General features: G+C 43.1%; 1 long non-coding RNA gene across 1 annotated transcript; it reads right to left on the reverse strand.

Annotated features, from left to right (window-relative positions):
- Positions 1–9777: 9777 nt before the first annotated feature.
- On the reverse strand, positions 9778–21696 carry LOC137561784 (uncharacterized). The gene is made up of 2 exons (XR_011030110.1): positions 21443–21696; positions 9778–10126 (listed from the first exon to the last, which is right to left on the reverse strand). It is a non-coding gene; the product is annotated as an uncharacterized lncRNA (long non-coding RNA).
- Between the last annotated feature and the right edge of the window lie 1009 nt (positions 21697–22705).

Below are 22705 nucleotides of genomic sequence, written 5' to 3' on the forward strand. Positions count from 1 at the left end.
TCCTGTTCTTTTGGATCTGTGAGGGTTGTTGTCCTGGACAACATGGGCAGTATTGAGTGGGTTTTCTTGGGTGCTCCCCTGTGGCCTGTACGTGAACCGTCAGGGGAAACACCTCTTCCCTTGCCCCTCCCTCTTTCACCGGATTTCTTCCTCATTTCACTTATCCTTAAAGTACACGCTGACTGGCAGCAGTACAGTGGCAGTACAGAAATGCTATACAGTGGTGGGTGAGCGGTGTACCACTATTGTCAGCAGTGACACAGAGCACAATGCTATACAGTGGCGGGTGAGCGGTGTACTACTGTTCCCAGCAGACACAGAGTGGAAGTAAACACAATGCTATATAGTGTGGCTGAGCCGTGTACACAGAGTGGCATTAAACACAATGCTATATAGTCTGCTATATAGTCACCCCGAACAGGGTGATGTTCTGCAGAACACGAACAGTGGCAAACACTGTTCGCCCAACACTACTGGGAGGGAACGCAGATTTTAGTACCTAAACACACGATACAACATGTTTTCCGGGGTCGGACTCTGAGGCACATACAGATGGTCCCGATCATCATCCTCATCATACAACTCTTCTCCTGAGTCTGACCCACCCACCACCTCTGCCACCCCAACATCCCCAGACACAGACCCCTCATCGTCCTCAACATTAACTTGGGATGCTGGCCTGAGCCAGACCTCCTCCTCCACATCAGGCCCCATCATCTCCTCAATGGCAGCCCTCATTAATCGCTCTGGCGACGGACTGATGGACACAACGTTCTCCTCCGGGGAGGGCTGCTGCTGACCACTGGCTGCTGGGGTGGATGTTATAGCTTGCGTGGGGCGTTGGCTGTTGCTGTTGTTGGGAGTGCTGCTCACAGCGGAGGTCTCTGGGGAACTCATGTTGAGCTCATATAGTGGTTGACGGTGAGTGGAGTATTACTGATCCCAGCAATATACACACTGACTGGCAGAGTACGCAATGCTATATAGTGTGGCTGAGCGGTGTACACAGAGTGGCAGTAAACACAATGCTATATAGTCTGGCTGAGCGAGCGGTGTACTACTGTTCCCAGCAGAATCAGAGTGGCAGTAAACAATGGTATATAGTCTGGCTGAGCGGTGTACACACAATGCTATATAGTCTGCTATATAGTGTCAGTAAACAATGGTATATAGTCTGGCTGAGCGAGCGGTGTACTACTGTTCCCAGCAGAATCAGAGTGGCAGTAAACAATGGTATATAGTCTGGCTGAGCGGTGTACACAGAGTGTCAGTAAACAATGGTATATAGTCTGGCTGAGCGGTGTACACAGAGTGTCAGTAAACAATGGCATATAGTCTGGCTGAGCGGTGTACACACAATGCTATATAGTCTGCTATATAGTGTCAGTAAACAATGGTATATAGTCTGGCTGAGCGAGCGGTGTACTACTGTTCCCAGCAGAATCAGAGTGGCAGTAAACAATGGTATATAGTCTGGCTGAGCGGTGTACACAGAGTGTCAGTAAACAATGGTATATAGTGTGGCTGAGTGGTGTACACAGAGTGTCAGTAAACAATGGTATATAGTCTGGCTGAGCGGTGTACACAGAGTGTCAGTAAACAATGGTATATAGTCTGGCTGAGCGGTGTACACAGAGTGTCAGTAAACAATGGCATATAGTCTGGCTGAGCGGTGTACACACAATGCTATATAGTCTGCTATATAGTGTCAGTAAACAATGGTATATAGTCTGGCTGAGCGAGCGGTGTACTACTGTTCCCAGCAGAATCAGAGTGGCAGTAAACAATGGTATATAGTCTGGCTGAGCGGTGTACACAGAGTGTCAGTAAACAATGGTATATAGTGTGGCTGAGTGGTGTACACAGAGTGTCAGTAAACAATGGTATATAGTCTGGCTGAGCGGTGTACACAGAGTGGCAGTAAACACAATGCTATATACTCTGGCTGAGCGAGCGGTGTACTACTGTTCCCAGCAGACACAGAACAGTAAACAGAATGCTATATAGTGTGGCTGAGCGGTGTACACAGAGTGTCAGTAAACAATGGTATATAGCCTGGCTGAGCGAGCGGTGTACTACTGTTCCCAGCAGAATCAGAGTGGCAGTAAACAATGGTATATAGTCTGGCTGAGCGGTGTACACAGAGTGTCAGTAAACAATGGTATATAGTCTGGCTGAGCGGTGTACACACAATGCTATATAGTCTGCTATATAGTGTCAGTAAACAATGGTATATAGTCTGGCTGAGCGAGCGGTGTACTACTGTTCCCAGCAGAATCAGAGTGGCAGTAAACAATGGTATATAGTCTGGCTGAGCGGTGTACACAGAGTGTCAGTAAACAATGGTATATAGTCTGGCTGAGCGAGCGGTGTACTACTGTTCCCAGCAGAATCAGAGTGGCAGTAAACAATGGTATATAGTCTGGCTGAGCGGTGTACACAGAGTGTCAGTAAACAATGGTATATAGTGTGGCTGAGTGGTGTACACAGAGTGTCAGTAAACAATGGTATATAGTCTGGCTGAGCGGTGTACACAGAGTGGCAGTAAACACAATGCTATATACTCTGGCTGAGCGAGCGGTGTACTACTGTTCCCAGCAGACACAGAACAGTAAACAGAATGCTATATAGTGTGGCTGAGCGAGCGGTGTACCACTATTCCCAGCAGACACAGAACAGTAAACAGAATGCTATATAGTGTGGCTGAGCGAGCGGTGTACCACTATTCCCAGCAGACACAGAACAGTAAACAGAATGCTATATAGTGTGGCTGAGCGAGCGGTGTACCACTATTCCCAGCAGACACAGAACAGTGAACAGAATGCTATATAGTGTGGCTGAGCGAGCGGTGTACCACTATTCCCAGCAGACACAGAACAGTGAACAGAATGCTATATAGTGTGGCTGAGCGAGCGGTGTACCACTATTCCCAGCAGACACAGAACAGTGAACAGAATGCTATATAGTGTGGATGAGCGAGCGGTGTACCACTATTCCCAGCAGACACAGAACAGTAAACAGAATGCTATATAGTGTGGCTGAGCGAGCGGTGTACCACTATTCCCAGCAGACACAGAACAGTGAACAGAATGCTATATAGTGTGGCTGAGCGAGCGGTGTACCACTATTCCCAGCAGACACAGAACAGTGAACAGAATGCTATATAGTGTGGCTGAGCGAGCGGTGTACCACTATTCCCAGCAGACACAGAACAGTAAACAGAATGCTATATAGTGTGGCTGAGCGAGCGGTGTACCACTATTCCCAGCAGACACAGAACAGTAAACAGAATGCTATATAGTGTGGCTGAGCGAGCGGTGTACCACTATTCCAAGCAGACACAGAACAGTGAACAGAATGCTATATAGTGTGGCTGAGCGAGCGGTGTACCACTATTCCCAGCAGACACAGAGTGGCAGTAAACAGAATGCTATATAGTGTGGCTGAGCGAGGTACACAGAGTGGCAGTAAACAGAATGCTATATAGTGTGGCTGAGCAAGCGGTGTACTACTATTCCCAGCAGACACAGAGTGGCAGTAAACAGAATGCTATATAGTGTGGCTGAGCGAGGTACACAGAGTGGCAGTAAACAGAATGCTGAGCGAGCGGTGTACTACTATTCCCAGCAGCGACACACAATGACTGGGGGGGACCCTGGCTAGCGTGGCTGGAGCGCGAACTACCCTGCCTGCCTACCCAATAGTGTTGTCCGGATCATGAACGATTCGGATCTTTGATCCGAATCTATTTTATGAGTCGATCATCCGAATCATCAAAATGAACGATTCGGATCGCAAAAGGGGCGGGGCCAGGAGCGACACGCCCCCTCTCAGCGGGCAGCGGGGTCCTGGAAGCAGAGATCGCTCTGTTGGATGGGAGGCAGCCTTGCAGGGAGACAGGTAGAGGGGAGTCAGGGACATGGGTGCCACTGCCAGATGTGTGTAGAGCACACATACTGGCTGCAATGTGCTGCTCATTACAGGCTGTCTGTTCTGTAGTTGTACACAGTGAACACATTGGAAACTTTTGGCTCAGCACAGCTCAGTAACTTTGCAGACAGTGTGATTGAAAGGCAATATAATCCTCCTGCACTCAGCACTAAACAGCTGCACTTATCTTCTGGGAATGCTTTCTTTCACTGTGCGACCTTTTCTTTCAAAGTACACAGATGAGCATATAGGTGAAATATATGTAAAGCATATGACTTCAGCATGTGGGTATTACGTGCAAACATTTCTGCTCTCTGCTCGTCCCTCCTCCCTTCTCTGTTTGTCCACTCCCTGCCCTCTGTCCATCTTCTCCCCTTCTCTGTGTGTCCACCCCCTCTCCTTCTCCTGTCCACAGACCTGTCCTGCTGTTCATTTCACCCCCGAATGCTTCCGGTAGTAAAATGATCCGAGATTCGGATCAAAGATCCGGATCTCTTCAATGATCCGATTCGAATCATCCGGATCATTGAAAAGATCCGAACTTCCCATCTCTACTACCCAAAGCTAAACCCACAGACAAATGGCGGAGATATGACGTGGTTCGGGTATTTATTTACCCGAACCACGTGACAGTTCGGCCAATCAGAGCGCGTTCGGGTCCGAACCACGTGACCCGTTCGGCCAATCACAGCGCTAGCCGAACGTTCGGGGAACGTTCGGCCATGCGCTCTTAGTTCGGCCATATGGCCGAACGGTTTGGCCGAGCACCGTCAGGTGTTCGGCCGAACTCGAACATCACCCGAACAGGGTGATGTTCTGCAGAACCCGAACAGTGGCGAACACTGTTCGCCCAACACTACTGCCATGCCCTCTCAATAATTGGGGAGAACGGTCACTATAACCTTCTGCCATATCCCCCGTAGTGACTCTCCACAAGGGGAGAGATATGAGGGGCCCTACAGCTTTTGGGGCCCTGGACAATTGCCCAGTTTGCCCTATGTAAGCGCTGGCCCAGCCAATTCCAGAGGGTACAAAAGGGTTAAAAAGCAACATAGATGGGTTTATGTATCGAGATAAATAGACAAATACTGACTTAAGCCATTGCTGTTCATCTGTAAAGAATTCATCAGTATAGACAGATTACCATTGATTCTGAGCAATAATCTAATATCATGTAATTCTTGCAGATTTTGCTGGTGTCCCACCCGCCCAGTGAAGAGCCGCTGGCGATGAAGATGGTGAAGAAGAGGGACATACTAGAGTCTCCAGTGAACAATCCACTTGTGGAGCGCCAAGTCCTGGAGATGGTGGGGTCTAGCCCATTCTTCACCCACAACTATGGTACATTCCAGACAGAGGTAAGTGTCTCTCCCCCTCCTGGGGACACCGAGGAACAGACAGGTGTACAAACCCCAAACTATCATTCTGTAGCTCTGAAAATCTCAGCAGACTGTATCATGACTTGTATGTTTGTGTCTTCTGAACAGGATGACGTCTTCTATGTCATGGAGTACCTGAACGGTGGGAACCTGAGACAACGGATATACAAACACTCTCCATTTCCTGTCTATATCACCAGGTAAGATCGGCAATGCCGTAATTCTGCAGCGGGGGAGGGGTGTGGTGGTGGGGGGTATTATGAGAGATACAACATAACTACGCTTACTGTCAATAACACATTACAATAACTCACTGCACACTCACTGAAAATATATCAAATATTTCTTGAAATTATTTATTCCTCAGTATATTCGCCAGTGTCCACATGTCTACTATATATAGTTACACACTTGCATAGAGCATTACCATTAACAAATATTCATCTATTTCCCCCTCAGATTCGTCCTTGCAGAGCTCCTGTGTGGCCTGGAGGTTATGCACAGCAAGGGGATCGTCCACAGGGACCTAAAGCCTGAGAACGTCCTTCTGGATCAGAACGGCCATGTGAAAATCGCCGATTTTGGCCTGGCGAAAACTGGGATGTTTGGAAACAAAACAGCCAGAAAAGTTGTTGGCACCCCTGCTTATAGGGCTCCCGAGGTAAGGAACAAAACTATCTGATAACTTTTCCTGCATTTCCTGCAGTGTGTACGCAGAAATGCATTTCACAAATATATACAAGGAAGAAAAGAATGTTTCTGAAGGAAAACAGAGAAGAGGCCATTGTCCCAGTATAACGGCACTGCTAACTGCCTCTGTGCCAGTTACTGCGCATGCTGAGCACAACCACTTGTTACAGAGGGTCTCCAATCTCCACCCATAACTGGTAGGACAGGTGTGACTATGGCTTGGTGGGTTGAATCATCCACTACCTTCTTATAACATCAGGAGACATCAGCAATAGTTTACAGCCTCAATTCCCAGCTCCTCCCACCTTCTGACAGGAAGACCTAATCAACAGAGCCCTGATATGTAAAAAGTCTGATTTACCACTGTATAATCCAGTCATATTGGAAATATCCATGTTATATAGACTAACAACCAAGTATTGTATGTTTGTTCTGATTGCTGCCTTATCATTATCTCTGTATCCAGTCTGAAATGAGCTAACCCTTCCTCTCTCCTTCTTGTTTCCACAGATTTTCTGCAGTCAACGATACAACCGCATGGCTGACTACTTTGCCCTGGGAATTATGGCCTATGAAATGGCGACGGGCTATTTCCCATTCAGATTGACTGACAACCTAGAAAACATGGGAGACTCTATTTGTAACAAGAAAGCGATCCTACCATGGGGCACCAATGCTGATCTCACCGACGTAATAAATCGTCTCCTGTGCAAAGACAAACGAGAACGTCAGGAACTTGTCTCCAATCTGCGGGATCATCCCTTCTTCAGGGGAATAGACTGGGAAGAAATGTCCGCTGGCAGGGCCACCCCACCTCCTGCCATGCGGATAGCCCCACCGGAGCTGCCAACAAAGAGGTTGGACATGGATCAAGTTATCCCCCCCTTTCTCCGCAGGCGGAGACCACATTGGAGACAGAGGATGTTCCGTAACTTCAGCTATATAAGTGACAGATGGAGAGCCTTGCTGAACCAGAAGTAACGCCAACAGCCCCATCATATATGAGATCGCTGACAAGTGTAAATTGTGTAAATAAATAAATACATGTACAAAGTTCAATCTTGTTTTATTGAGTTCATTCCCGTTCTTTATCCTCCTGCTTCCTCTTCATCGTTAGAGAAGAGCTTCCAGCAGCACATAAAGGAGATCTTCACTAGAGAAGGTCAATAAGATGCAAGCAGAGCCGGGACAAGGTCCTCCAGCACCCAAGGCTGAGACACCAAAGTGCGCCCCCCATCCCTCCCACCCCAGCCGTCACACACTGATTGCTATTACACTAAGAGGCGCCACAGGGCCCACAACCTCCCCAACACCTTAATATCTAGTTATCTGGCTTGCAGTCACTGCTATGTATCCCCTTTTCTTATTTCTTTCTTCTTCAAACACAATTGGGAATGATAGCTGAATGAATTCTGCGCCCCTCCTACATGGCGCCCTGAGGCTGGAGCCTCTCCAGCCTATGCTTAGGCCCGGGCCTGGATGCAAGTACTCCCAGCTGGACCAGTGATGGTCACTGAGCTATTCATTCCACATTGTGTGCAGCTTGGGAAACCGCCAATCAAAATCCACAGGAAGTGCATTTGATTGGCTCAATTCCATGGTGCATACAGGTTGCATGAAACTGGCATACAGATCTGAAAATTAGCATGTAAAATGAGATTACATTGTAAAATGACCAATATTTTACTACTGAAATTACATAGGGCCTAATAGTAGAATATCTGTAATTTCACTGATGATATTCTTCAACTAGCGGCTAGGTTGCTTGCAAATTTTTGCCAAATAGTGATATTTATTTTACTGTTAAAACGCGTAAAACCAATATTTGTGCTGGTTGAACTCGATGGACGTATGTCTTTTTTCAACCAAAATAACTATGTAATTATATGTACTGTGCAAAAATTGTACCTCTAAGAATGTGAAAAGTCACAATTCACGAAAAGAGTGAAAAATTACTAAACTTTTTTTCGATGGTATTTTTGCTTGAAATTTGAATTTAAAATGATTTTTGAGCAAAATGATTGAAAAGAAAATATTGGCATTTTCGCTCATCACTGCTAGCGGCTATCTCCGACTCCCACATCACTGTGCTGCCGTTTAACATGTACACGACAATCCCATGTCTGATAATAATGGAATTTGTGAGCAAGCCCATAGGGAAGCATGGATCCATTCTACATGTCCAGCAGGGGAACTGGCGTGAGTGACACGCAGTTTGCAGAGTAGCGCAGAAAAGCAGCCAGCATATCCCTGCTTAAAGAGTACCTAAATTATAAATTACAGTTTGCTTGAAACCTAATAAGTAGCTAAGATATATAAAATCACACCTAATAAAGTGTGATTTTTCTCATGCCCAGGGTCTGTATTCCACATATGGGCCTATATGCAATTCGGAGTTTTCTCCAAGGTGATATTTTTACAACCCGTCATAAAATGCCCTTTAAGTCACCAGCAAGCAAGAAAATAGTCAAACTAAATTTGATGGTACTTCTTCACCAACTTTTGGGTACTTTTTCAATTGTAAAATGCTGAAAATGTATTTTACAGAGAAGATGAAAATGATCTCCTGTATTTGGAAAAAAAAATCTCTCTACCTCCTCCTGATTGTTTTAACATTGTCAGTCAGTCAACAGGAACAGAGTCTGAAGAAGGCTTACTGGCTGAAAGGTTACTGTTTTTTTTTTTTTAAATTAGCCAATACATGGTATTATCCTGATTCAAAACTTCCTGTCAGTAGAATACAAGCTCTAGTCTCCAGCAATGTTTAGCTGCTAAGATAAGGAATTACACACACAGTGTCTCTCTCCTGCCTCTCCCCCCTCCCCTTGCTTGGAGAGTCGTCAGACACAGGCTGTGGGCTGGAATGATTTGTCTGTGATCTGTCCACACAGGAGCAGCTTGCTAGCAAGCAAGTAAGGATTAAAGCATGCCAGCAAACTAGCCAAGTACATATGTAGGTAACTTTTCTTCCATAATAGCACCATCATTTGGACAATCTGCTCTACTCAAAAACCCCTGAGTTCTGATTTTGATGTTTAAATTTGGTTCCTATCATTGCTGAACTAGTTAGCCGTCATGAAAAAAATAGGCAAACAATATCTAAAGCTCATCATACAAAACATGGATTCGGATCACCCAAATGGTCCCTACCAGCCAGCCATCGTGCCCCCTTTGTGCCCTCCTAAAAAATTGAAGAGCTGCCTTACTGTCGGCTGCTCTGCTGCATCCTCATAGTGCTCCTGATGCGTCATGTGACCCGATGCAGGTCAGGTGACACATCGGGATTCAGGAACCATACGAGGATGCAGCAGAGCAGCAGTAGAAGTGAAGAGGGCTGGTTTTGGTAAGTGTTTCCCGTTGAACACTACTCTGTATTAATAAGAGACAGGGAGAGAGGCACGCCCCTCATGGCTTCCTCGCTAACAGTTAGTTGAGACTGCCGGTTGGTAGAGTCCCGGGTAACTGGGACTCTACCCTATATATAATTTCTTAAATAAAAATAAAATAGAAAAAAATACATCCCTGCAAACAGCATGTTCCCCGATTATAGCCATGTTCCCCAAATATAGCAATGAGGCAATCGAGAGGAGGGAGACTATAACTTCTGCTTCCCTTCTCCGCTCTGCATGGGAGGCTGGGAGGGGGCTGTATCTGAGGGAGAAGGGGTGGGACGCTAAGGCCCCACCCAGCCCTAGCCCCTTTGCAGCTGCAGGAGATACACTTCTGCTTCACTCTTTTAGGCAAAGCAAGGTCAAGCTTACAGACAAATATCTTCATGCCACATTAGTAATCCATTTATTGCCAGCTCATTCGGTTGGCATTTTCAGGTTCCGTCGATTAAAATGTCTGGTTCACCATCCCCAATCACAGCATCGTAGAGATGTGAGAACTGCAGATGGAAGCGCTGTGGGGAAACGAAGGACTGCTGCCCTTTTCTGCAGAATCCTTGCTGGTGCATTTCTCCAGGATGAAAGGGCCCTTCTGGGGTGCCAGGATCTGAGCTGGGAGTTTTGGGCTCCAGTATCTGAAAAGAGGTGGAAGGACATTTCTGAAGGCGGAGCGGAAGCGTCTGGAGTAAAGGTTGTAGATTACAGGATTGACCGCTGAGCTGAGGTAGAAGAACACTCCTAGAGAGACAAGAGCAGACAACACACTTAGCTTCAGAGTCCTTGTTCTAACACATTGAGACCCGGGCCCATATACAATTAACTTTTTCTCCTGAGTTTTCTCCTAGGTAGTGATGCTCAGACACCCCCGATCACGGATTAGACCGAATTTGGCTGTTGCTGAATCAGAATCCCGATATGTTGTGATTTTGATCCGGATTTGAATTGGACTTCCAGATTCGACTGGATTTTCCTTTAACTTTCCTAGCAAAGCCCCCATACATGCTACAACCACCAAAATTGCATGGATTATAAAGGCGATCAGGGGCTACAACTTAAAAAAAAATTCAAAAAGACTTTATAGTTTTTGAGAAAACCGAATTTAAAGTTTCCAATGAAAAAGTATTGGTGATTAAATCCCGGTAAAACCCGCCGACTTTAGCAGTTATTAATAGCAAAGCCCTCTTACATGATGTAAACACCAAATTGCAGCATATGATAAGTAGAACAGTGGGACCAAGGGAAATGTGTTTTTTCCAAAAAGACCTTATAGTTTTTGAGATAATCGATTTTAAAGGTTCAAAGGCAAATAGTATACATTTAAATGCGATAAATGACAGTTAATGTATTTACCGCATTTACATGTATACTTTTTTCCTTTGAAATTTCCTTTGAACCTTTAGAATCGATTTTCTCAAAAAGTAAAAGGTCTTTTTGGAAAAAAAAAATCCTCTTGTTCCCACTGTTCTACTTAACATATCCTGCACATTTGGTGTTTACATCATGTAAGGGGGCTTTTGCTATTGACCGCTAAACTCAGTTGGGATTAATCACGGATATTTTGTACGCGATCACGACCGTGATCGCGTTCCGAATAATAGTAACCAGGGCCAAATTCGTGATTGAATTCCGTGATCGAGAATCAATCAGATCATGTTGGCGGATAGTGAAAAAATTCTTGTGAATCACGGCTATTCTGTGATCACGAGGTCGTGATGAGCAACACTGCTATTATGGTGATATTTTTAAACTTGCTAATAAAATGCCTTTTAACCACCCTGGTGTTACATTAAAATCACCAGGGTGGCGTGCGGACAGTTTTTCTCAAATTTTTTTTCTGAATCATTGTAGCTAACTGAAAGTTAGCTACATGATTCACCACTAGAGGGCGCATCTGCCCATCTAGTCCGATCGCCGCCGGCTTTTACAGCAAGCAGAAAATCCCGCTTGGCTTCCCTCGTCGCCATGGTGACGATCGGGATGACGTCATCCACGTCATGGCGGTGGGGGGTGTCCGATCCAGCCCCATAGCGCAGCCTGGCACTGATTGGCCAGGCTGTGCAAGGGGTCCGGGGGGGGGGCTCCATTACGCAAAAGCAAAGTGCTAGCTGCGTGTATTAAAAAAAAAATTATCAAAATCGGCCCCCAGGGGCCGGAGATATCCACTGCGGCGGTAATGGACGAGCTGAGCTCGTCATTACCGCCAAGGTGGTTAAATAACCAGCGAGCAAGAAAATATTTCAAATAGTTTTGATAGTTCTTTTTCACCTAGTTTTTGGTACTTTTTCAATTGCTGAAAAGTTATTGTAAATAGGAGATGACAAATTATCTTCTAGGAGAAAACTCATGAGCAAAGTGAATTGCATATGGCCCCCTGTCTTCTATATTATTTTTAGTCAACTATAATAATTTAAATAAGCCTGGCAAAAGATATTTATACATGTCAAGAATTATTGTCAGTTATATGCTAGCTAGAGTTGTTCCTTAAAGAGGAACTCCAGCCTAAAGAAACATACTATCATTAAGTTACATTAGTTATGTTAATTAAAGTAGATAGGTAATATAATCTCTTACCCACACTGTTTTAAAAGAACAAGCAAATGTTTGTGATTTCATGATGGCAGCCATCTTTTTGGTTGAAAGGAGGTGACAGGGAGCATGAGACACAGTTCCAACTGTGGTGTGTCCTGAGCACCTCTCCCAGTTGCTAGGCAACGTGAATAACAACATAGGAAATCCCATCATGCTCTGCACAGCATCAGGGAAAAAAAGCCCTGGCTTTTTTTCTTTGATGGGTGGAGCTTAGTTAAAAATGCAGCTAAAAATGATGCTTTGGTAAGAAAAACAAAGTTCTGATGCTGTGAAACTGTTAAAGAAACACCAAGCCTTTTCAGTTCTGCTGAGTAGATTTTTAGTCCGGAGGTTCACTTTAAAAATTAAACAAGTGAAAATAACTTCATTTCAAATGTATTCTGAAAAGTTTGCTAAAAGGATTTTTTTTTTATAATTTCTTCTGGGGGCTTAGATAATAGTTTCAGACAAAGTAAGGTCACCATGTCTTTCTATATTTTGAGAACTAAATATGCTGAAATTAGTGATGGCAGCAAACCTCAAATGTTATGGTAAACTTAAAATGTTAGATTGATAAAGCATTTTTAATCAAATAATATACTATATATTACACTGTCACCTGGAGGTTTTATAATCTTTATAAAATTAATATATAATATTAATATTTTTAATACCACTTTATAAAAAAATAAAATGATGGTTTTCCTATTCTTTAAAAATTATTAAATATTGACACCTGCCAGTGAAAATTATTTAAGAATTTATTTGTTCATAAGAAAAACAATTGTATAGAAAATTATTAAGTTATAATATGCAATTATATCTTATAGGATTTAATTGTATTATGAAGAACTATATAATCAGCTTTATATTTAAATTAGTATATTGGCTGAAGCATTGTATACCTTAACTATTTAAGCCCACGGGTATTTTTCAACTTATGCATCAGAGCAATTTTCACCCATTCATTCGCCAATAACTTTATCACAATGAATTAATCTATATCATTGTTGTTTTGCATGTTTTCAGTTTTGCATCAATCACTATTTACAAGCCTATAATTTAAAAATGTTAATTTGAAAATGTTCGTAATATACCCTCTTCACATGCATATTAAAAAAGTTCAGACCCTTAGGTAACTATTTTCTATTTTTTGTTTTTTTTTTTTTGTTTTTTTTTTAATTGTACATTTTTTTATTTTCATTCAAAATTTTATTTGGGTAATTTTTGGTGTGGGAGGTTAACAGTCAATTTGTAATAATGTGGGTTTATTTTTGTAAAAAATGTAGCTGTAGTTTTAATATTGAGATTTTTTTTTCAAGCCCTGGAAGCGAAGTACTCACTTCCAGGAAGTATAAGGAGGACGGGAAACTTTTTTTTCATCAGAAAGACGGCGGTTTCTGATAAGATCAGTCTTTCTACCCGGGACTTAGATCAATGAATGGGAACCATGTTCGCATTCATTGATCTCCAGGCTAATGGGGGCAACATGTGCGTGCATGTGCACGTGCGCGATCGCATGCAGGAGTGCGCAGCAGCGCTACTTCAGCCGCCTGGATGTGACAATCACGTCCAGGCGGCTTAAATGGTTAATAAGCATTAAATTGCTGTAGACTGCAAGTTACAGATTCACGTGCTTTGCTGGGGCAAAATGGCCGACTCCATTTCTAGAATAGGTCAGACACATTCCAAACTAACTAGCAGAGAGACATATTATCAGAACTGCATCATAAAAAAAATAGATAGAATTAGATTGTTTAATATTTAAAAGTCCTAATTTATTGGGCAATTAAGTCAATCAGCAGGTCAAGATGACTGGTGACACCCATTTTTAATTAATTGCATCAAACAGACCCAATTAGCAAATGTTAGTATGTGTAAATATTCCAAACTAAGTCAATTCTCACAGATAAGTTAACCACTTCACCTCAAAGTGTTTTTCCCCTCAAAAAAACAGAGCAATTTTCACCTGTGAGCACTCTTTCCAGTCATTAGGCTGTAACTTTACTACTACTTATCACAATGAAACAATTTGTATCTTGTTTTTTTCGCACCAATTAGGCTTTCTTTGGGGAGTACTTTTTGCTAAGAATTATTTTATTCTAAATGTGTTTTAACAGGAAAAATAAGAAAAAATTGAACAAAATTCATTATTTCTCAGTTTTCAGCTATTATAGTTTTAAAATAATACATGCTACCATAACTAAAACACACACATTTTATTTGCCCATTTGTCCCGGTTATTGCAATATTTACATTTTTTTCCTTAGTACAATGTATGGTGCCAATATTTTATTTGAAAATAAAGGTGAATTTTTTCAGTTTTGTGTCCATCACTAATTACAAGCCCATAATTTAAAAAAAGTAATAGTAATATATCCTCTTGACATACATATTAAAACAGTTAAGTCCTTAAGGTAACTATTTATGTATTTTTTTAAATTGTGTGTGTAAATATATATATATATATATATATATATATATATATATATATATATATATATATATATATATATATATATTATACAAACAAAAATTTGGGGGTAACTATTGGGGAGTGTGGGAGGTCATTTTAAATGTAAAAATATGTCTTTTAATAAACAAAAAATGTTTTTAGATGTAATTTTACTATTTGCCCACAAGATGTCCTCGCGCATAACTTCCCTATACGTAACACAGTATTACTACGGAAAAAGGAAGTTATGCATGGACATGTAAGTATTGGATGACGGCGCCGCCTCATGGATGGCCGCGGTCATTCACAAAGGGACTTAGATCAATGAATGGGAACTGTGTTGGAGGAAGGGAGGAAGGGGAAAAAATACAAATAAGTAAGGAAATTTAATAAAAAATAAATAACATAAATATTTGTAAACAAAAAGAAAAAACGAAAAACTGGGGGAGGGGGGGGGGGTTTGGAGGGGGGGGGGGGGTACCCCAACAGGAAGCTCTGTTGTGCTGTGTTGTGCGGCCATGCAGGTTGGTCTTAAAGAGAAACTCCGACCAAGAATTGAACTTTATCCCAATCAGTAGCTGATACCCACTTTTACATGAGAAAAATAATGATTTTCACAAACAGACCATCAGGGGGCGCTGTATGACTGATTTTGTGCTGAAACCCCTCCCACAAGAGGCTCTGGTACCGTACGGTACTCTGGGCAAACTGTCACAATGTAACAATGTTCAGACAGGAAATAGCTGTCTGTTAAAGCCAGACCAGCTAGAAACAGCTCCATAATCTGCCCACAGTAACAATGTCACCATGTAATACAAGTCAGAATGTGAATCTGGGAGAGGAAAGATTTTACAATGAGCAAACACTGACTAAATCATGTATACATAATTATTGTAAAAATGAAGCACTTTTTTTATTACATTATTTTCACTGGAGTTCCTCTTTAAAGCTGCAGTGGCCAATTTTTTTTTTTTAAAGGCCTGGTCTTTAGGGGGGTTTAGCACTGTGGTCCTCAAGTGGTTACTATTCTGGTGATTTACTTTATTAGTTTTTCAGCACTAAGTTCTGTTAAGATGCCAGCAAGAAATTATTTTAGAAGCTATTTTTTATGTTATTTTTTAAGACGATTACTGTACGTTTTTTCATAGCTGCCAATGCAGATGATGATATTTTTGATCCTATTTTACATAACCTATTTTCGGCGCTACCCGCTGGATACTTGGTGATAAAATCACTGTTTTAATCATTGTTTTTGTAAACAATAAAGATGGCTGCCAAACAGGAAAATACATTATCAGAGCATGTGCCCATTTGCAGAGGCTCCTCTCAAGCCTGACTTGACTGCAGGAATGCTACTCCCATTTGTTGCCTTAGCTGCTTGTCTGGGCTTTGAACTGATCTTTCTGTACTCACGGCTGTTCACAATGCCACAGCTCCATGAGCCTCGCCGACAGGCTGGCTGTGAGCAGAGACCTTGCCTGTGACTCATACACACAGCACACACAGACAGCCTGCAGGGGGCGTGGAGGAGGTGTGCATAACTTCTCCCTATCACAGCAGAGGCAACACATTCCTCCCTGGGTCGACAAAGCTTGACAAGGAAAAGAAAATTAGATATATTACAGAGACAGTGCAACTAGAAAAGGCTGCAGTAATCCAGACCACATTAGAACAGGTATAGGAACTTATAGGATAGAAGAAATAAGGCTGAAAATGTTGTTACAGAGTCTCTTTAAGGTTTTTGAGAAAATCAATTATAGATTTTTCACTCTGAGTGTGGGAAATGTTCTAAAGGCAGCTGACTTTAGCTGATAATAGCAAAGACCCCTTACATGCTAGAAACATTGCTTTTAACCCTAAAGTTGGCAGTTATACGCTTCCCATTTAAGTCTATGGAGCCTGCAGAGAATGGCCGGTTCGCAAACATTTGCAGTAAAATTTGATGTTCACTACATCACTAACCACCAGAGATAATTTTAGAATGTAAGTCAGGGAGAGGAATGATTTTACAATGGGCAAACACTGACTAAATAATTAATAAATGATTAGTGTAAAAAAAGAAACAATTTTATTTATTATGTTATTTATACGGTCTACAATTCTTTTTTACATTGCTCAATTTTCTGCATCGATTTCTGTACAAATTGATCACAATGATTGGCCAGGCATGCTGGAAAATAGACTTACATGGGGGTGGAAGGCGTAAGAGTGTTTTCCAATAGATTTAATGCTGTAAAATCTATTAGAAAACTGTCCGGGTAGATCGCTCGTGGGTTGGGGGTGCCATACAGATGCCCGATTATCAGCTGACGTGGTTTGAATGGAAACATTACATATTTTGCTTTTGAATTCTTTGTGATAAGCGTGATTAGGGGTGTTGCTAGAGGTGTGGTAGGGGCGTGTCTTGAAGAGCCCCCCTTTCTTAATTCAAAAAGTTGGGGGGTATGATCAGTGAGCCCATTTCCACTTATATGTGGGCAGCACGGTGGCATAGTGGTTAGTGCTCTCGCCTTGCAGCGCTGGGTCCCCGGTTCGAATCCCAGCCAGGTCAACATCTGCAAGGAGTTTGTATGTTCTCCCCGTGTCTGCGTGGGTTTTCTTCAGGCACTCCGGTTTCCTCCCACATCCCAAAAACATACAGTTAAGATAATTGGCTTCCCCCTAAATTGGCCCTAGACTATGATACATACACTACACGATACATACTGTACATAGACATATGACTATGGTAGGGACTAGATTGTGAGCCCCTCTGAGGGACAGTTAGTGACAAGACAATAAACTGTACAGCGATGCGTAATATGTCAGCGCTATATAAGTATTTGAATAAATAAATATGTAAGACCATGCACCAGGTATAGGTAGAAAAAAATAAATAAAAATGCTAAAAATAGAACACACTCATTCTTGTCCCCAATAAGGAGTCTTGCTCCATTCTGCCCCCCCCCCCCCCCCCCCACACACACACACTGCTTTGCTACTACTTGCACACTGAGTGATCCAAAAACAGACCGTCCTCTCTCAGCCACGTCATACTAATTGTCAGTGCAATGCGCTAAAGCGGATCCGAGATGAAAAACTAACTATAACGAGTAACTTGTCTATATGTCTTATCTAAAGTTTAGATCATTTACACAGCATAATTAGCTGCAAACAACTTCAAAAGTTGATGATTATTTATTCCTGTGATACAATGAGAGCGGCCATGTTCTGTTTTTCACATTGTCACAGCTTGAGGGCTGGAGATGCTATCAGCTTGCCTGTGTGTAAATTCTGTTCCCTCTTCTCCTCCCTCCTCCCCTCTGCCTCTGAAATCTCTGGCTAGTAACCTCCTCCTCCTCCTGCCCAGACTGAGCTCCCATAAGCCCTTTCTACAGTGCCAAGGCACAAAAGGAGCTGTGGGCGAGGCTTGTTTAGTTTATAGGGAATTAGAGTATTAAAACAAAACAAAAAAAGTATTTGGCTTGAGGAATGCCCTACAAAACTATAGGAAAGGAACACAATTATGCAATGAGTAAAAGTTTATCTCGGATCCACTTTAAACACTTAAACCCGAAGGGTTGTTTATTTTAATATAAGATTATATACTCAAGTGTCCCCAGATTGTTGAGACGAAGGTAGAATAGGGGATCCTAGATTTTCCCTTGGTGAGCTGTGGGATGGCGCGGGTAAATTTTTCCTTCCCGCTTCAGGAGACCTAGAGAGCGATTGAAGAAATTTGTCTGCTTCTTGAGGAGTTTTGAAGGTAAGAATTTGGCCTTCTGTATCGGTGATTCTAAGTAAAGCTGGATATAGTAGTGCGAACCTCACTCCCCTCTTCACCAGTGCAGAGCATACCGGAGTGAAGGTCTGTCGTTTGCGTGATACCTCCATGGAATAGTCGTTAAAAATGCGTATCTTAGTTCCTTGATATTCCAGTCCATCTTCCATTGCTTTATAGGCTCTGAGAAGTCTGGCCTTATCTGTGTAGTCTAAGTATTTTATCATCACCATCCTCGGCAGGGTCTTAGCTTTATTGGTTTGTTTTAGTACTCCGACTCTGTGAGCTCTTTCTGTTTTACAGCTGCCTTGTATGGATAAGAGGTTCGGAAGGATATCTTCGCTAAATTCCTTCAATGCTTCAGGCTTGATGCTCTCCGGTAGTTCTACAACACGCAGATTGCTACGACGAGAGCGATTCTCTAGATCTTCTATTCTCGAGTGATACGTTTCATTTTGCCTTAACGCTTCTGAGAGATCTTTAGAAGTGGCAGCGAGATCGTCCTCACACTTTGAGATACTTTTTTTCGGCCTCTACAAGCTGTATCGAGTGTGTGCGTACCTCGTTAGTAATGGCCGCCAAGGATTTAGTGATCGCTGCCTCTATAGCGTTGTGCAGGTCCGGCATGAGGCATTTGGCCACTTCTTTCGCCATCTGTTTATAGCGGTTCGTTGTGGGTGTCTTTCTAAGGCGTCTCTCCTCTCTGCCTGAGTCTTCCTCCCCCTCTTGCTGTGAGGAGTCTTCCGTGGCATAGGCCTCAGGGAGCGCCATCTTGTCTCGTGTTCGTCCGCTCCCCACTTCTCCCTGTTTAACGGACGCCCGCGTCAGGTAGCGGTCCGTATGCTTCCTTTGAGGCTTGGGAAGCTCCCGGGGCACCTGGGGAGGCGAGTACCAGGTATCTTGATGTAGATTTGCCTGCTGCGCATGCAATGGGTTCGGCGGAGCTCCACTCTTCTCAACCTCTCATGTAGGCGTCGGAACCGGAAGTCCGGGGTTGTTTATTTTTTGCATCTGAGCAACTTTCACCTCCCATTCATTTGCCAATAACTTTATCACTAATTATCACAATTAATTGGTCTATATCTCGTTTTGTCCGCCACCAATTAGGCTTTCTTTGGGTGATACATTTTAACAGGAATATTAAGAAATTATTTCTCAGCTTTTGGCCATTATAGTTTGAAATTAATACATGCTACCATAATTAAAACCCATGTATTTATTTGCCCATTTGTCCCGCTTATTACAACATTTAAATTATCACTATTTACAAGCCCATCATTTAAAAAATTATATTAATATACTCCTTTGACATGCATATTTAAACAGTTCAGACCCTTAGGTAACTATTTTTTTTTTTATTATTATTGTAATTTTTATTTTTTTATTAAACATTTTATTGGGGTATTTTTTGATGTGGGAGGTAAACAGCTAATTGTAAATGTTAAAAAATGTATTTCTTTAATAAATGTGGATGTGTGTGTAGTTTTACTATTTGTCCACAAGATGGCCACAGTCAAAAAGTCCTGGGAGCGATCGATCTCGCTCCCAGGAAGAAAAATGAAGACGGGGAACATTTTGAACTCAGAAAAACCGCAGCGTCTGATGGGACGCTGTCGGCTTTTTTGCGGGGGGCTTCGATCAATGAAAGGAATCTATAATCTCTTTCATTGATCGCTGGGCTAACGGCTGGCAGCGGGAGCGCGCACAGGAGACCCCGCGGGAGTGTGCGTGGCCCACGGGAGTGTGCGCAGCCAAACTGGACGAAAATGGTTAAGTGGTTAAAGTAGTGTTTTTACATGTAGTATCAATATTATCCACTAGACGGTATTAGATGCCATTAATTATCATCAAATCAAAGTCAAATCAAATTGGCATGACCAAGATTCATTACAGGTATTGCCAAAGCAAGGGGAAATAGGGGACATGGGAGGGGGTGGGGTAGGGGGACAATGGCTAAGCAGTCTGTGGACATTTTTTAGGTTTACAGTTCCGTTATGCTCCTCTCAGTCTGTGGCATGCTGTGACATAGTGTGCAGCGATTGTCACTGTGGATTCCTCTTCTCCCAGTAGGATATATGTTTTTCTCTCATCTTCTAGTGTGAGAAAGTCTGGGAATAGTTCCATCAGTTTCTTAAAGTAAGTGTCCCTGGTAGCAGTATATTTGGGGCAGTGCAGCAGGAAGTGGCTTTCCTTGAAGGGTCTTCTGCTCACAGTGTTGGCATAGTCTCTCCTCACTGGGTTTGTACGTCTGTCTGTGTCTCCCAGACTCTATTTCGAGGTTGTGAGCACTCAGTCTGTAGACACTCAGGATTTTCCTCTCTTGAGAGTTTTGCAGCTTTTCCAGGTATGGGGCCATTTTATATTCTCTTTGTAGAGACTGGTATATGGTTAGCTTTTGTGACTGTTTTATTTCACTCCTCCATTTATCTACATAGTCCTCTTTGCTCTCGGCTGTAGTGTGTTTTATCTGGACTTTTGTTATGACCTGTGGGTCGGGGGTTGGAGAGAGTATAGAGCTGACCATGACTTTCAGTGCACACGGCTTTTCTTGGTCTTCATTATGCAGCATGGCTTTGTACATACTGTGCTGTACAAACTAGTATACAAATATCATGGACACCTGAAGTGAGAGGGATGTGGAAGCTGCTAGCGGGTTGGGAGGATGGCGATCGGGCAGACAGACTACTGGGGGCTGGAGGAAGCACCCAGGGCTGGTCCTAGCTACAATGGGGCCCCCGGGCAAAATTAACCTGGGAGCCCCCCCAACAGACCAATCCCCCCCTTCTTTCCTGACAGACCTGATCTCAATTGCCATGCCCCCCCCCCCACCATTACGCTAATGGTAGCCAGGCATTAGGGAATCTAAATGGTAATAAAATGTTTGTAACTTCATCCATGTCCAGCACCAGGCAGCATAAACGTAACTGCAATCCAGCAGTGTATGCACAGAGGGAAAAAAAACATGGCAACTTCCTTATTCCTGTCACTTTAAGTTTCCTTTGAAGCAGACCTGAACTCAGAACTTCCTCTTCGCGCTAAGAGATTTGCAACAGCATAATAATAACCTATAAAGAAAAACATTTCTTTGGTACAACAGATACAAATCCTGCAATAAATCTGCACTGTTTCTACTTCCTGCTTTCATGGAAACAGAGATCCTGTGCTTTCAAATGAGCTTATTTGTCGTAGACACAGGGGAAAGATCAAATGACAGTTGTGATTAGACACAGATGAGGAAGGATCAGACAGGCTAAACTATGTGAATACACACAGGGTGCATTTCTCTCCATTTTCCTTCAGTCCTGTGCCAGAGTTCAGGAACACTTTAAATCTGGACAAGCTTATAGCAAAACCCTGGGAAGGAAAATACTGCCTGGGGAAATGGATGCAAGGCCACTCTGTGTAGCAAACCCTGTCCCCCCCTCTGCAGCTGCACCCTCCAGCCAGGACTCTGCTTCTTGTACTAAAGAAGTGACAGCAAGGGGGCAGTGCAGCCTGCTACTGAGCCACTGCCAGCTGATCCATCTGCCGGGCCCATTAGAAATCATTGCACCAATCTGATTGGTTGGGAGCAGTCATGTGACCGCATACCCAAGATCCCACACTGCTACTTTGCATCATGGACAGTGTAGTCTGCTGCATCCCTGCTGCAAGTCCATTGGCCAGTTCAGGCCAGGTGGTGTTATTCCCAGAATGCTCTGCAAGCTCACAGAGCATTTTGGGTGATGTAGTAAGTTCGCTGCCACCATAGGTCAGGCAAATAAAGTACACTGTTTCTCTGCTGTAGTGTCTTACTCCCACCACATTATTGGGGAGGCACAGCGGGCTTTGCAACTCTGTACCCGACGGTCAGACAAATTAAGTGGGGTGATGGGGGACATTTAGAGGGCCTCTTCAGACTCTGGGGCAAATGCCCTATTTGCCTGTATTATAGCACTGGCCCTGGAAGCACCAGTAGATATAAATGCTTTAGTATTTTTTATCTCAGGTTTCCTTTAAAGGACGCCTGAAGTGAGAGCGAGGTATATGGAGGCTGCCATGTTTATTTCCTTTTAAGCAATACCAGTTGCCTGGCAGCCCTGCTGATCCTCTGCCTCTAATACTATTAGCCATAGCCCCTGAACAAGCATGCAGCAGATCAGGTGTTTCAGACTTTAAAGTCAGATCTGACAAGACTAGCTGTATGATTGTTTCTGGTGTTATTCAGATACTACTGCAGAGAAATAGACCAGCAGGGCTGCCAGGCAACTGGTATTGATTAAAATGAAATAAATATGGCAGCCTCCGTATACCTCTTACTTCAGTTCCCCTTTAGGGCCTCTTTCACAGTGGAACGTTGCGTTTGATGCGACGTTAAGGTCGCATAACGTGCCCCTAATGCGACGCATTGAAAGACTATAACTTGGACGTTATAGAACATTCTTTAGCCCTTCGTTTGGTGCGCCGTTTTCATCCCAATCAAGCCCATTATGTGAAATCACCTTAACCATTGACAGTCTAGACTAGTAAGGCAGCTAAGAATAACAAAAAGATC

Source organism: Hyperolius riggenbachi, chromosome 3 (assembly GCF_040937935.1).
Source record: "Hyperolius riggenbachi isolate aHypRig1 chromosome 3, aHypRig1.pri, whole genome shotgun sequence".
In the NCBI taxonomy this organism is placed as follows: Eukaryota; Metazoa; Chordata; class Amphibia; order Anura; family Hyperoliidae; genus Hyperolius; species Hyperolius riggenbachi.